Raw genomic sequence first — 16,135 nt, 5'->3', positions numbered from 1 at the left:
ATGCAATACATTTCCAAATGTAGGACAACTTCTTTATTTCCCTCATGGTACCAAGACTATAAATGCTAAACTCATTATGTTTAAAGCTCTTTGAGGCATTTTAAGCATAAATATGTTCTAGAATGCCAAATTCTATTCGAACTCCCTCAACCTAAGAAGTCATGGCTGAGATTTCCTTCCTCACATTATTGATACCTGCTTCGTAGCACTACAAGCTATAGTCTGGATTTTTTTTAAAGCCTAGATAACTCCGGGATTCATAAATGTGTCCTCCTGACGACATGTCGCCACCAGAGGCACAGCCAGCTGAGATAACCCAGCTGGTCTGACTTCCTTTCCAAAGCCATAACCCTAATGCATTCCAGTGGGGAGAATGAAAAGAGATTTATTATTAGTTCTTTATTATTAGTTTTTTATGGATGTTGATCTATGAACAAAATTCCACAAGGCTGCGGCCAAAGCAATATATGCTGTTCAAGAAAAAGAAGGAAAATAGGGAGGGAAAGACGTCTGCAGCGTGTAAAAGGAATACAGGGGAGAATAAAGCCTCCTTTGTTGGGAAACTGTCCCCCATGACCAGGAATGGGGCTGCACCATCTGTGGAAGACACTGCAGTCTCACAGTGCAAATGCCTGTCATGTACAACAAGCGATAGAAACATTAGGGATGGCGGACATTCCAAGGTAATTTTCCTCATATAAAGTCACTTTTCCCCCCCAGGGCCTGTCACGCCCCCCAGAAGGGACAGGCCACAGGAGGCCTGCCCGAGGTCCTGAGGGCATCCTTTCTCTCTCTCTCCTTTTTACGAAAGTCACATGTGTTGTGGCAGGTGTAAATAACGTCACTTTTATATCAACAATCTGGGTTTCCTACCATTTAGGCCAAACAATTTAGAGGGGACTGACACTTTTTTTGCATCTTGGATGAAATTTCAAGCATGTCCAAATATTTTCACTTGCACAAGGCTTGGGTTTTTAACAGGAAACTCCCCGCAGACCTATATCCTACTGATGTTGATGCTGGAAAGGACAGAGATAATGGGTCTTTGGGAAGGGGCATGATAAACATGATGTGAGAAATAGAGATAGAGCAAAAAATGGGTTGGGTCACTGGAAACCCTGTAGAAATATACTTACTATAAGCTCTTTCCGTTCACCTTGCTGTGGGATCAGGTTTACATCTTAATTAGCAGATAGCCAAATATCTTTTACCCATGGAAAATTGTTGTGGGTGATTTTCATCCGTGAAAATGCTCACAATCAAAATAGATGTCTTGGAGAGCAAGAAATGTACCTGTTCCGTGTGAGTGCCTACAGCTGCAAGTTGAATGGACAGGAGAAAATTTAGACAAGGAAAGAGGTAGCTTGTTCCCCAAGGCCAAAGTCAGAGCTGCTGAGTCTTGAGTCAGAGAAGACAAAGGAGAATCCAGAGGATGCCAGAACCAGATGAGTATAGCAGGCAAGATGTTACCAGGAAACAAAAACCAGGGAACACCAGAATACCTTATCCCAAAAGACAGAGATCATGACATAAAGACAAGCAAAGACAAAAGCCTTGAGAAAGGTTTTGGTAGCTTTGAGGTTTCTATCTCCTCATCTCCCTTTATTTCTTTGTTATCCTGATGAGAGCCCACCTTGAGCCAGACAGGCTGGTAGCTAATATCTCCTGACAAACAGTCATACTGATATAAATCACAAGGACTGAGACAAACACGGGTAAATCACAAATGTTTACAGAAAAGGCAATCAGATAGTGCAGTGTTTAAAAATATAAAAACCATTGGCCAGTGCTAGGTTTTAAATATACAAGGACAAACTTGCCTGGTTAAACATAGAGACCCAGAGCAATATAAGTATGGATACATCCTTTCACTTTACAAGGATGTTGAGAACTCATTGGAACCTAGATTTTATGTCATATGGGGCTAAAGGTAAATACTTTGCAGAGATGTTTTATGAGTTAAATAAGATGTTATTCGCACAATTAGTAGCACACAACTGATGCTCGTTGGCTTATATATCTTATATATTGTTTCCACTTCAGCCAAGTACTGACCTAGATACCAGAGATTTATTTAGGGCTGAACACAGCGAAGTTCATGCCCTCGCAAAACTTATATTCTGTTATGGACATGCAGCTACCACTCAATAAATATTAGCATTATTAGTTACATATTTCATCTAAACTGGCATTACTATTATTTAAAATGTTGTTTTGTCTTGTTTTCCACAGCCATGGTGCAATCTAACTCACTCACGCAAAGTCACTGCTATCCCAGTTTTGCTCAAAGAAATAAATACAAAGAGGACTGATGCAAAAGAACATTTTTAAAAATTTGAAAGTTCATTTGGGAGCAAAACCAGAACCAAACCAAACTCACTGTCATCCAGTCGATGCTGACTCAGAGTGACGCTCCAAGACAGGGTTGAATTGCCCCTGTAACTTTCCCAGCCTGTAACTCTTTGGGAGGAGAACGTCCCATCTTTTTTCCCTGGAGCACCTGGTGGTTTTCAATGGCTGGCTTTGCCGCTAGCAACCCAACTCATCCTCACTACGCGAGTATGGTTCCAACTTGGAAGAAAGGCTAGCACCTGAGATGAAGGAAGAGAGGACAGAAGGTTAAGGATGTAAAAGGTGAAAGGGGTGAGGAGGAAGTCAGGGAGAATGGAATAAAGAAAAGTGAGAGCACAGAGACACAGAAGAAAATGTGGGAGCATGCCATTGGTGAAGACTGGGAGGAGGAGGGTGTCCTAGAGACCCATCAGATGGAGATGTGGAGTAAGCATTGACTGCTATCCCTAAGATCAGAGATTCAAACTTAGCAGTTGCTCCATGGCAGAAAGATTAGGCTCGCTGATTGTGCAAAGATTGACCTTTGAAACCAGAGGAACAATTCTACTCTACTCGATATGGTCAATAGATATCAGACTTTTCCTAATGACATTGGCATTTATTTGTTGTTATTGTTCGTGGTTTTGGATTTTGGTAACATCAAAGATTGTTAGGTTTCCTTTCATGTACTTCAGATATGTTATCAGAAAAGATCAGTCGCTGGAGAAGGACATTCTGCTTGGTAAGGCAGTTCTTCTTTTTTTTTTTTTCATTGTTTCTTTTTTTAAATTTTATTTATTTATTTTAACAATTTATTGGGGCTGATACAATTCTTTTCACAGTTCATACATATACATACATCAATTGTATAAAGCACATCTGTACAGTCTTTGCCCTAATCATTTTTTCTCTTTTCTTCTTTTACATTTTATTAGGGACTCATACAACTCTTACCACAATCCATACATATACATACATCAATTGTATGAAGCACATCCATACATTCCCTGCCCCAATCATTCTCAAGGCATTTGCTTTCTTAATGTATGGTCACGGAATCTATTCCAACACAGTGGCCTTATGCAAGCAGAATGAACTACTGCTGGGGAATACCCATCCTCACAATTGTTTTTATGTTTGAAGCTATCAATGCCACTGTGTCAATTCATCGGGTAAAGATCTTTTTTATTGTCCCAGTACTTCACTAAGCCTGGGGTCCTTCTCGAGAACCGGTCCTTCCTGACAAGTCCAAAGAGCCTGAGGTAAGGTCTGGCCATCCTTGCCTCTGAGGAGCATTCAGGCTTTATTTCTACTGAGACAGATTTGTTGGTTCTTTTGACAGTCTGTGATATTTTCAATATTCTTCACTCATCTTCCTTATTTAATGTGAAACTTTCAAATGCATATGAGGCGATGGAAAATATCATGATTTGGGTCACATGCATCTTAGTCCTCTAAGTAATATCTTGACTTTTCAACACTTTAAAGAGGTCTTGTGCAGAAGATTTACCTGATGCAAGGTACCATTTGATCTCTTGACTTCTGCTTCCATGAATATTGATTATACATCCAAGCAAGAGGACACCTTTGACAACTTCATATTTTTCTTGATTTATCATTGTGTTACTTACTTGTCCAGTTATGAAGATTTTGGTTTTCTTTACACTGAGTTGTAATCCATACTGAGGACTGCAGTCCTGATCGCCATTATTAAATACTTCAAGTTCTCCTCAGTTCCAGCAGACGACATTGCATTATCTGCAGATTGCCTGTTGTTGATCCTGTTACATTCTTCATCATATGATCCAACTTTTCTGATTATTTGCTCAGCATACAGATTTAATAAATTCGGTGAGATGATTAAACCCTGATACTCACCTTTCCTGACTGTAAACCATTCAATTTCCCTTGTTCTATTCACACAATCACCTCTTGATCCATGTCCAGGTTCTCTCTCTGCACAATGTAGTGTTCTCTAGCACCCATTCTTCTCAAATTACATATTTTTTTATGACCCTCAAAGTCGATTGCCTTAACATAGTTAATGAAACAGAGGTGAACATATTTCTAGTATTATTTTTTTCAAGGTCCATCAAATGTCAGCAATGATACTCTTTGTTTCACAATCTCTTCTGAATCGGGCCCGAACCTCTGGCAGCTCCCAGTCAATGTACTGCTGCCATGGTTGTTGGATGGTGTTCAGCAAAATTTTACTTGCATGTGATATTAATGATATTATTCTATAATTTGAACACCATGTTGGGTCCTCTTTCTTTGCAAAGGGTAGAAATATGGATATCTTCCAGTCAGATGTCTAAGTAGCTACCTTCCAAATGTCCTTACATAGATGAGTGAGTGGGTCCAGCAATTCATCAGCCCACCGAAACATTTCAATTGATATTCCAAGTTCCTGGAAACTTGTTTTTGGCTACTGCTTTTCGTGCAGTATGAATTTCCTCCTTCAGCACCATTCTTGCTCATGTTCTGCCTTGTGAAATGCTTCAATGTCCATTAATTCTTTTGTGTGTGTTGAGTCTATTCTCTCCATCCTCCTCGGATGCTTGTTACATCATTCAATATTTTGCCCATAGTATCTTTCAATATTAGGACACAAGGCTTGAATATTTTCTTTAGTTCTTTCAGTTTAAGATGTGATGAGTGTGTTCTTCCTTTTCAGTTTTTAATTCTAGGTGATTGCGCATTTCATTATAATATTTTACTCTGTCTTCTTGAGTTGCCCTTTGAACGTTTCTGCCCTTTGTCTTAATCATTTCCCCTATGTGCCTTAGCGATTCAAGCAAGTGCCAGTTTATTCTGACATACGGACTGTACTTTCTGTTCATTCCTCTTTTTTTTCTTTTATTACATCTTATTAGGGGTTCATCCAACTCTTATCACAGTCCATACATATACATACATCAATTGTATAAAGCACATCCGTACATTCTTTGCCCTAATCACTCTCAAAGCATTTGCCCTCCACTTAAGCCCTCTGCAGCAGGTCCTCTTTTTTTTCCCCTCCCTCCCTGCTCCCCCCTCCCTCATGAGCCCTTGATAATCCACAGATTGTTATTTTTTCATATCTTGCCCTATCCAGAGTCTCCCTTCCCCCCCTTCTCTGCCGTCCATCTCCCAGGGAGTAGGTCACATGTGGATCCTTGTAATCGGTTCCCCCTTTCCAACCCACTCTCCCTCCACTCTCCCAGTATCGCCCCTCACACCACTGGTCCTGAAGGTATCGTCCACCCTGGGTTCCCTGTGCCTCCAGCTCCCACATGCACCAGTGTACAACCTCTGCCCTATCCAGTCCTGCAAGGTAGAATTCGGATCATGTTAGTTGGGGGGAGGAAGCACATTTGTACATATGTTTCCATCCTCGTTTTCACATTTTTTCTTTCTACTTGATCCCTTGGTATCAGCTCATTTCCCCCCTCTCTCATGAACCTTTGAGATTTTTTTTTCATGTCTTACACTGACTTACGTCTTCCTTCCACCCACTTTGTGGTCTATTTCTTACCTCTTCTGGGGTATCTGCCCAACAGAAGGATAGCTGGGTCATAAAGTAACCCAATGTCCATATTCTTTAAATATTATCAGATTGCTTTCCACAGAGGCTATATGTATCTACATGACCACCAACAGTGGTGGAGAGTTCCTATCTCGTCCCATCCCCTCCAACACTTGTCGCTTTCTGATTTGGGCTACCCTCGAGGGTGTTAGGTTGCTTCTCATGGTTGTTTTTATTTGCATTTCTCTGATCGCTAATGATCAAGAGAATTTTCTCATATATTTATTGGCCATTCAGACATCCTCCCTAATGAAACTTCTTTTCAGGTTTTTTGCCCAATTCCTCACTGGGTTAACTGTTTTCCTCTTTTTTTAGGCTAGGAGGGTATTGTAGATTTTTTAATAAGCCCTTTATCTGTTGTGTCATTGCTAAAAATTCTCTTCCAGTTCATGGGTTCTCTTGTTACTCTCTTGGCGAAGTCTTTCAATGCACACAGCTGTTATTATCCTTAGTAGAGCCCACCTGTCGATCTCGTGTTCACCTGTACATGTACCCTCCCCAATTGCTGTTAACCTTTGTATTTTCCTGACCCAGCTTTCTTAGTTTTGGACCAATTCTTTTGTGGATGGTCCTGTTAATTTGAGATTGTACTTCTAGTCTGTGCTCCACCTTGAGTTTTTTCTTGTGCATGTGGTGAAGTGAGGATCTTGTTTCATTTTTCTACAGGTGGATATCCATTGTTTCCAGCACCACTTGTTAAAGAGAGCATTCACCTCCCACTTGATGCTTTTTGGGCCCTTGTCAAAGATCAGTTGTTCATATGCTGATGGTTTTATTTCTGGGTTTTCTGTTATTTTCCATTGTTCTGAGTATCTATCATTATTCTAGTATCATGCTTTTTTGACAATTGTGGCTGTGTATTAGATGTTAAAATCAGGTAAGGTGAGCCCTTTGGCTTTATCCTTCTTCTTAATGAGTCCTCTGCCAATTCTGGGCTTCTCCCTCGCCATGTGAATTTGGTGGTTTTTCCAATTCTTTGAAGAAGGTTGTTGGTATTTGAATCTAGATAGCTTAAACTTATAAAGTGCCTTGGGTAAGATTGACATATTTAATATTTTGAGTCTTTCAATTCAGTAGTGTGGAATATTCTTCCATTTCTGGGGGTTGCTTTTGGTTTCCTACACTAGGGTCCTATAGCTTTCCTTGTATAAAACTTTTTGGTTGTTTTTAAATAAAACCCTAGGTATTTCAACTTGTTCTTGGCTATTGTGGAAAGTACTGTCTTCTTGATCTCCTCTTCCATTTTGTTGTCCAATGTAAATAGGAAACCAAAACATCTGTGTTTTGATCTTGCATCCTGCTGCTCTTCCATATTCCTCTATCACTGCCAGTACTCCTGTTGAGGAGCTTTTGGGATTTTCAATATATAGAATCTTGCCATCTGGAAATAACAACAGGTTTACCTCCTCCTATCCAAGCCATATATATTTAATGTTCTTCTGTTGTCTTATGTTTTTAACTATGACCCCTAGAACAATCAATGTTGAGTAAAAGTGGGGACAAAGAGGTATCCTTGTTTGATCCCCTTTTCCATTAGGATTGTTTTTTGGCTTTTCACCATTGACTATGATATTGACTTTTGGCTTTTCATAAATAGCTTGCATTAACTTGAGGTTTTCCTGCCATTCCTGTTTTCTTGATTTTCTTAAATAAGATGTTGTCAAATGCTTTTTCTGTGTCTATGGATATTATCATGTGATTTCCTTATCTTTTTTCTTATCAATGTGGAAAATAATGTTTAAGTACTTTCAGGTGTAGAAACAACCCTGCATCCATGGAATGAATCCCACCTAATCATGATGGATGGTATGCTTTGTATATTTTGTATTCTATTGGCCAAGATTTTGTTAAGGATTCTTGCATCTATGATCATTAGAGATACCACTCTAGCTCTCTATTCCGATGGGATCCTTGGTGTGTTTGGGTAGCAAAGGTATGCTGGCTTTGTAGAATGAGTTTGGGAGCTTGCTGTCTTTTTCTGTGCTCTGGAGTAATTTGTCGAGGGTCAGTGCCAGCTCTTCTTTGTTCTGGGAGCTTTTGTCTTTGGTAGTCTCTTGATAACCATGTCTATTACTTCTTTTGTTTTGGGTCTGTTGAGGTTCTTGATCTCCATCAGGAATAATCAAGGGAGGGATTATTTTTCCAAGTATTTTCCCATGTATTCCATGTTATTGAATTCATTAGAATACAAGCTTTCATAGTACTTTGTGATAATCCTTTAAATCTTGTTGGGATCTATTGTGATTTCCTGAGCTTCATACCTCATCCAGCCCATTGATACTTGCTCAGTTATTTCCTTGCTTAGGTTTACCAGTAGTCTGTCAATTCTGTTGATCCTTTCAAAGAACCAACTTTTGTTGTGTTTATGTTTTGCGTGGTATCTTACCTTCTGATGCATCTAACTCTTCCCTGATTTTTATTATTTCTTTACTTTTGCTATTGGAGGAGTTGTTATGTTTATTCTGTTAAAGTTGCTGGAGGTTTCATGATAACGTATCTGTCATAAACTTCTCTTCCTTTCACATATGCATTAATTGCTATCAAACTTCCTCTGATAACTACTTTTGCTGTATCCCATAGGTTTTGGTATGTTGCATTCTCATTCTCATTAGTATCTAGAAACTTCCTAATTTCTACTCTAATTGGGGCCAGTACCCATATGTGTTTCAGAAGATCATTATTCTTCATCCAATTGTTTGCACTTGCTTTTATTGCCATTGTTTTGTTGATCTCCGCTTTATGACATGGTGGTCAGAGAGGGACATTTGAGTGATGCTCAACTTGGGTCCTAGTCTGTGGTCTATTCCAGAAAATGAGTAATGTGCACTTGAAAAGAATATGAATATTTTTGCATTTGGATGAAAACCTCTGTAAATGTCGTCAAGATCAATCGCCTAATTGTAGTGTTTAGCTGCGAACCCCCCCTTGCTGGGCTTCTTTCCCAGTGATTTAACTTTCTCTGATTGCAGTGTCTAATGTCACCTACTATAATTGTTGAGACTATGATGTCTTTTTTCATCTTTTGAATAGTTTGACAAATTTCACAGGTCTCTCCTTAGGTGCATATATATTTATTATGTTCACTGGTTAATGGTCTATTGATCCTTTGAACACTATAGAGAGCCCATCCTTGTTTCTTGTGTGGTTTCCATCTTGCGGTCAATGTTGTCAGAGATAAGGATTGCAACCCCTGCTTTTTTAAACTTGCTGTTTGCCTGGTATATTTTCTGCCAGCCTTTTATGATTAGTCTATTTTTGTCTGTGAGCTTAAATGTGTCTCTTGAAGTCAACAGGTTGATATCAGGATTATGTTTTCTGAGCCAGTCTGCTAACCTTTGTCTTTTAATTTGGTGAGTTATGGCCATTGACATGCAATGTTACTATCTCCATCTGTGGATGTATTACTGCCATCTCATATCTTCTTTGTGGGGTGTTTTCCTATCTCCATTCATATCAGTTTACTGTGTTGTGTGGGGAGCTTCATTCTTTCCTTTACCTTTTGCGGCAATGTCATCTTGTGTTCATCACGTTGAATTCTGAGTGGACTTGTGCTATATGGCAGTCTCCTACTTGTGCTTGGTGGATAATGTCTTCTGACCATAATGAGTCGGCAAGAATTTAACACAGGGTTGGGTGTCTTATGGTGAGTTCTTCATTGTCCTAGAGGACTCCTACCTCACCATGTATCAGGGGTCCTCAAACTTTTTAAACAGGGGACCAGTTCACTGTCCCTCAGACTTGGAGTCCCAGATTATAGCTAAAAAAAAAACTATGAACAAATTCCTATGCATATTGCACATATATTATTTTAAAGTAAAAAACAAAATGGGGCAAAGACAACAGGTGATTTGGATAAATATCCTCATTGAGACACATGTAGCTTGTTGACGGTAGTTTCAAGAACCCTGGTCTATCTTAATAGATAATTTGGCAGGGTAGAGGATTATTGGCCAGGATTTTTTCTCTTTCAGCTTTCAGAAGATGTTATTCCACTCTCTCCTCTTCTTAATGGTATTTACTGATAGGTCTGAACATATTCTTCCCTGAGCAACATTGTATGTGACCACCTTTGTTTCTCTTGCTGTTCTTAAATTTTTCTCTGTTTCTTTGAAGTTGTATAATTTAACTATTATGTGCCCTGGTGAGTTCTTCCTGTGGTTTACTCTAACTGGTGTTCTCTCTGCTCTTTGTATGAGAGTCTGATTCTCATTCATTAAGGTGGGGAAATTTGTTTCCAGAAATTCCCTTGCTAATTTAGCTGTTGAATTCTGCACTCTGTCTTGTTCTGGTAGACCAAATATTCAAATATTGCTCCACATCAGAGCATCTGTCATTGACCTCAAGTTTTCTTCCACCTCTTTTATTATCTTGTTTTGACTGTCTTTCCCATTTGTTGAACTCCACCTAACTGTCCTCAAGATCACTGGTATGGTTCTCTGCCTCTTCTCATCAGTTGGTGAGATCCATGATCTTGTGTTTTGCTTCTGTTACCTCATCCATTAGTTCTTGTATTTCCCTTTGGTCCATGGATTTCATCCCCTGTATCGTGGACTTTATCTCCTCTATTGTGGCCTTCATCTCCTCTATCATTGCATCCTTATTCTGCATTGCTTCCCTCATCTCCTGTATTATGCAAAGCAGCATTCTCAGGATTTTTGTTTTGTTTGTGGTAGATACATGTTTGATTCTTCTATGAGTGTCATTAGCTTTATGACTTCCTCAGCTGTTTCATTTTGTTTTTCTTGTTTTCTTGCTGAGGCTGTTGAAATAGGCTGCAGCGTGTGTGTCATTTTGGAACTCTGTGCTATGTTTCTGGAGACCAAGATGTCCAGAGCTCTTTCTCCATTTTGTAAGAGTGTTTTCAAGGATTACCTGTGGACTACTATGGTGGGGGGTCAGACTGTTATGTAGGCTGGGTACCACAGTGACTCGTTGGCCACCAAGGTCGAGGGGCCACAGAATCTGCACTGAGGCAGGCATCTGGAAGTTTGCCACTGGCCAGATTGGGGTGGGACTGCCACGTGGACACAGGCCTGGTCTAGATTCTCTGGGCACAATTTCATCCTTTTTAAGACTCTTTGTGGAACCCAGAAATAGTAGAGCCAGCATTTGGCTTGGGCTGAGGCTATTAGAACCTGTCAGCTTTTCCCATGTTAAAGTGCTAGACTGTGCTCTAGGGATAAGAATTGTTTTGTGAATGTTCTGCTAAAGGACAGAGTTCTGGCAGCTGACATTTAATAACAGTCCGTGAGGGCTGTGCTGAGATGTTCCCCAAGGAATGGTACTGGATTAGTGGAGTGGGTTTGGGCTGATTGGAACTGAATTCTTCCAAAGCTGCACTCCTGTATCACTTCAGTCTCTATCGTGCACATCACTGCCGGTTGTGCTTTGGGGTACTGCATTTTGTCAAAGGTAAATATCTCATTGGCTCTTCAATTGCTGCAAATTATTATCTAGTTATCTATCATTACCCACACTAGCAGGCATGGAGCTTGGCAGAGGTGGAATAGGTGGTGATGTAGTCACTACATTCTAGGACTGCAGGAGAGAGACAATAACAGGGAGAGGAACTCTGGTGTGCAGTCGTGTGGCTAGTTCTCAGAGGCTCAGTGACTCTCAGTGAGCCTGAGATTATTACTACTTTTAGACCTCAGCCTGGGGAAATTACTGCTCACTGCGGGTCTTGTATTTAGGTTGCAAGAAGGGATGGGAGACTCCGCCTTGCTGGAACTTGCTGGACCTCGTTAATGGAGTCGGCAGACAGACACAATTAACTTAGAGTGTTTCAGTGAGTTCTCTAGTTGCTTCATGGGTGAAAGTCACAGGGGGAGGTCTTAACCAGACCCTAGTGCACCGAATCTATTTTTAGTGACCAGCCTCCCATTATTGGCCTCCTCACCTCTTAATTTTCTGGTCCAGCAATATGAGCATCCAATGGATGATCCTACATGTACTCCATCTTGACTTGACAGCTCATAAATTCTTATATAATAAGTGTTCAATGCATCAAATTTTTCTTTAGATTTTTGCCAAATTCAGGTGTGATATACTCAAGGTCGTATGTTGGTAATCATGGACTTGTTTTAATTTTATTTAGGTTTAATCTGAATGTATATAAGAACAATTGATGGTCTGTTCCACAATCAGCCCATTGCCTGCCTTTAGCACTCATATTGAGCTTTTTCATCATCTTTTCCTACAGATGTAATCATTTGATTACTGTGTCTTCCGTCTGGAGAAGTCCATGTGTACAGTGGCCTTTCATGTTATTGAAAAAGGTATTTGCAATGAAGAAGTTGTTGGTCGGGCAAAATTCTATCATGCTTTCTCCAACTGCTATTTTTTTCCCTTTCTGATGCCAAGCTTTGCATTTCAGTCACTAATAATTATCAATATATCTTGATGGCATGTTCAATCAACTTTAGATTGAAGAAGTTGTTAGGATTCATCAACTATTTCATCACTAGCATTGGTAGTCAGTGCATAAATTTGAATAATAATTTATTCACTGTATTTTATTGGATGAGGACAGATATAATCTTGCCTTAGACAGCATTGTACTTCAAGATAGATCTTGAAATTTCCTTTTGAACTGTGAAGGCAATGACATCCTTCTTGATTGTTTCATTCCAACATAGTTAACAATTATGGTTTTCTCATTCAAAATGGCTACTCTCAATTCCAGAACACTACTGCCTAGCTTGTTATTTTTCTATGTGTTCCATTTCATATTTTATAATTCCCAATTTTTCTGGAATCATACTTGGTTTTATTTGTATGTTCTAGGTTTTATTATTAATTGATGTTTTAATTATTCTAATTTAAGTCATGCCCCACCAGCAAATGAAGGTCCTACAAGGCTTTATTTTTCTAGGTTTTTCTCCATCCATGTCTTTATGGTTGATTCTATTTTGAGAAGGCACATCATATATAGTGCCTTTCAACCTGAAAGTCTCATCATCTTCAATAAACTACTTCATTTTTTTCATGAGAGTTCACTTTCTTACAATGTTTAAATTCCATCCTTATTTTTTTAAATGACAATTCCTGAGAAGTAGACTGCCTATTCCTTCCATGCAGTTTATTTTTAAATTAGAAAATCTGCCAAAACCTGTTTACTCTGGGTGACCCTGCTGGAATTTGAAATACCGATGACATAACACCCAGCATCATAGCAAAACCCAAGCCACTACAGTAGGACAAATTTACAGACAGGTGGTGGTCTGTTGTGCTTAAGATAGCTATGACTTGAAACTGACAGACAGCACCTAAGAACAACTTCAATGGAAAGTTTAGGGAATATGTCATATGGATCAAAAGATAGAGCACTAATACAAGGAAACTAGTTATTAGCATGACAGCAACTTTTTCACACTAGTGATTCATTCACTTTTCGAAGTCCAGGTAACTTCTCATTTCTTCAACCCACAAAAATAAGTATCTTGTTTTTAATCCTATCATAATTTACCACATGGATCAAATGTAAAACGGGATGTAAAATGATCTTCAGCAAGTAGTATTCAATTTTATTCAATTTTTTATGTGACTATGAAATACCAATAACATATTAGGATACTTTTGGTTCTGTAAAAATTATAATGTTTTGGAATAACATTTGGACTGAAACTTTTAAAAAATCATTTTACTGGGGCTCAACAACTCTTATCACAATTCATACATATGTCATTTGTGTAAAGCAAACTTATATATTCTTTTCAGTCATCATTCTCAAAATAGTCACTTTCCCCTTGGGCTACTGGAATCAGCTCCTCATTTTCCTTTCCCCTCTCTATATCCCCCTCCCTCATGAACCCTTGATAATTTATAAATTATTTTGTCATCTCTTGCATGGTCCAACACCTCCCTTCACCCACATTTCTGTTGTCCATCCCCCAGGGAGGAGGTTATATGTAGATCCTTGGAATCAGTTCCCCTTTTCCACCCTGCCCTCCTTCCACCCTTTCGGTATCACCACTCTCACCACTGGTCCTGAAGGAATCATCTGTCCTAGATTCCCTGTGTTTCCAGTTCCTATCTGTACCACTGCACATGCTTTTTTTTAATTATCCGTTGCGCAAGAGATCATTGTGTAAGATGACACAGGAGCTGTGGAATACAAAAATTTCCTTTGGTCCTCCTTTGTCAGGTCACATCATTCTTTGAGAGTGTTTTTATTCTACTTAATTTTTGTGTTGTGGATGAAAATTCAAGCAGACCCTAAATTTCTTACTCTGAGAGAATCATATCTCTTTGCATTATGAGAGCTGGCGATAATATTAAATATATGCTACAATCACATATATTGCCTTGATGTTTTTAATACTTAACTGCTCTTCCAAAAAATTTGCAATTAATTTAAGTGCCAGCTGATTTGCTAAATAGTTTGAATTATATAGTCTTTTCCATGTTTTTATTATGACTGTGTATCTAGTATAGTAAATACTAGTAAATTTTGTGATATTTGCTGGGAAGAATCATGACACATTTTTTTTTTTTTTTTTGCAAATGTGGGTCCTGAAGCAGGTCTGCAATAGAACTACGTGAAATCCCTTACACTTAGAATGAAAGAAGAGGGGCATCCTCGCTCTAGGTTTTAGTTTCTTTTTCTATAAAATGGGCAGAATACCAGCATTTATTTCATTGAGTAGTTTAAAGGGTGAACTCAATCTATTTGAAATGTTCAGGAAGTTGATCAGAATGGTCTCAAGCGTCATAACCATTGTGAGGACAGCTCCCTGTTTCATTCTACTGTGTATACCGGAGCTATGAGGGGACCCAAATTGATGGCACCCTATAACAAGTACATTTATGATGACATGTATGGAACATTCATTAAAGCCTATTAAATAAGGATCTGTTTAATGATAAGACTATGCTATTAAAACCTGCAATGTAACAACTCTGTAACAGCAAAGTTCTTACACGAGCATTCTGAGATAAAATTCATGAAATGCATCATCTATTATTTCACATGGCATTGGATTGCATTTTCTGTTAAATTATTTATTATTTTATTTAATGTGTTTTCTAAAAAGAGATTGCTCACTTGTTCTTGTTTTAGGGCTAACTTTGTAAAATTTAAAGATCTACCTAGCTTGCTTTTGAGAATTAATTTAATCCTTTCCATTATTTAATGTAATTAATAGTTTATATGCCATATGTAGTACTTGCTCATTTGCAACTCTACATAATTTTTCAGTAAAATCATTGGAACATAAGTTCTGACTGGAATAGTGCTTTAAAATTTAATTTCTTTCTCATTCATTTTCATTTAATAATGAGAAGTGCATGCTAATTAGCATGTAACCACACATAGTATTTTTTATTTCCTTTTTTAAAAGTTTTTTTTCTGTTTTCTATACTTCTAATAATATATCTTCTGAAACAGGTAACATTTCAGGACTCCATTATATTTTTTACTTTGAAGACCATCATTTAGAGATATTTAGCTTCATTATTTTTCTGAATACCAATTTTCCCTTATTCCTGTTATAATACAATTTGAATGTCCTTTATATTTTAGTTATTAAAAAGAAATGACCTCCATTGTTCAATTAGATCATTTTCTTTGTTAATCAATAAATCAAATGCTTAGAATGACATTTTAGACATGCAATTTTGTATGACAAAAACCACCCTTTATTGACTTGTTTTAATTAGTTCATATAAACATGGAAATGTCTATTATTATTTTCTCATATATGTGGGTGTTTGTTTATTTTCAAGTATTGTATACTTTATGCTTGTTTATTTTAATATTACCATCGATCTAATAATTTTAAATATGATCATTGTGTGATTTCTGCTTTTACAAATGGGGAATATGTCTTGTCAGACTGGCTATGGTTAGAGAGTTTGACATTGTGTACATGAATTCAGCAGAATTTGCTCCAGATACTGAATGATACAAGATTTTAAACAAAAGGTGCCAGACTGAAGAAGGATTAAAGAACAAAATGGAAGCAAGTGATATGTCAATTTTAGCTGATCTTTAATATTTTTAAACATAGTAGTATCTTTTATGTATTTTATATCTAAGAGCATCTGATAGCATGATATCAATGTCCAGTTTCTTTTCACGAAGGAGCAATAGCCACCAGTGGAGTCTGAGCCTGGTCTTATTATGCTCAGTTTTCATGGGAGATATTTCAGTATTGTTATACAACCACTTGTTCTGTGCTTTTTCACTTTTTTGTTTATGCACAGTCTCATAGTTTGCCTTGCTTCCTTTATTTT

The 16,135-nt window shown here is 38.2% G+C and overlaps 1 pseudogene; it reads right to left on the bottom strand.

Annotated features, from left to right (window-relative positions):
• Positions 1 to 721: 721 nt before the first annotated feature.
• On the bottom strand, positions 722 to 814 carry LOC142428389 (small nucleolar RNA SNORA64/SNORA10 family; annotated as a pseudogene).
• Positions 815 to 16,135: the final 15,321 nt, after the last annotated feature.

This window comes from Tenrec ecaudatus, chromosome 15 (genome assembly GCF_050624435.1).
Source record: "Tenrec ecaudatus isolate mTenEca1 chromosome 15, mTenEca1.hap1, whole genome shotgun sequence".
NCBI classification, from domain to species: Eukaryota; Metazoa; Chordata; class Mammalia; order Afrosoricida; family Tenrecidae; genus Tenrec; species Tenrec ecaudatus.
This window is presented reverse-complemented; position numbering and strand designations above follow the sequence as displayed.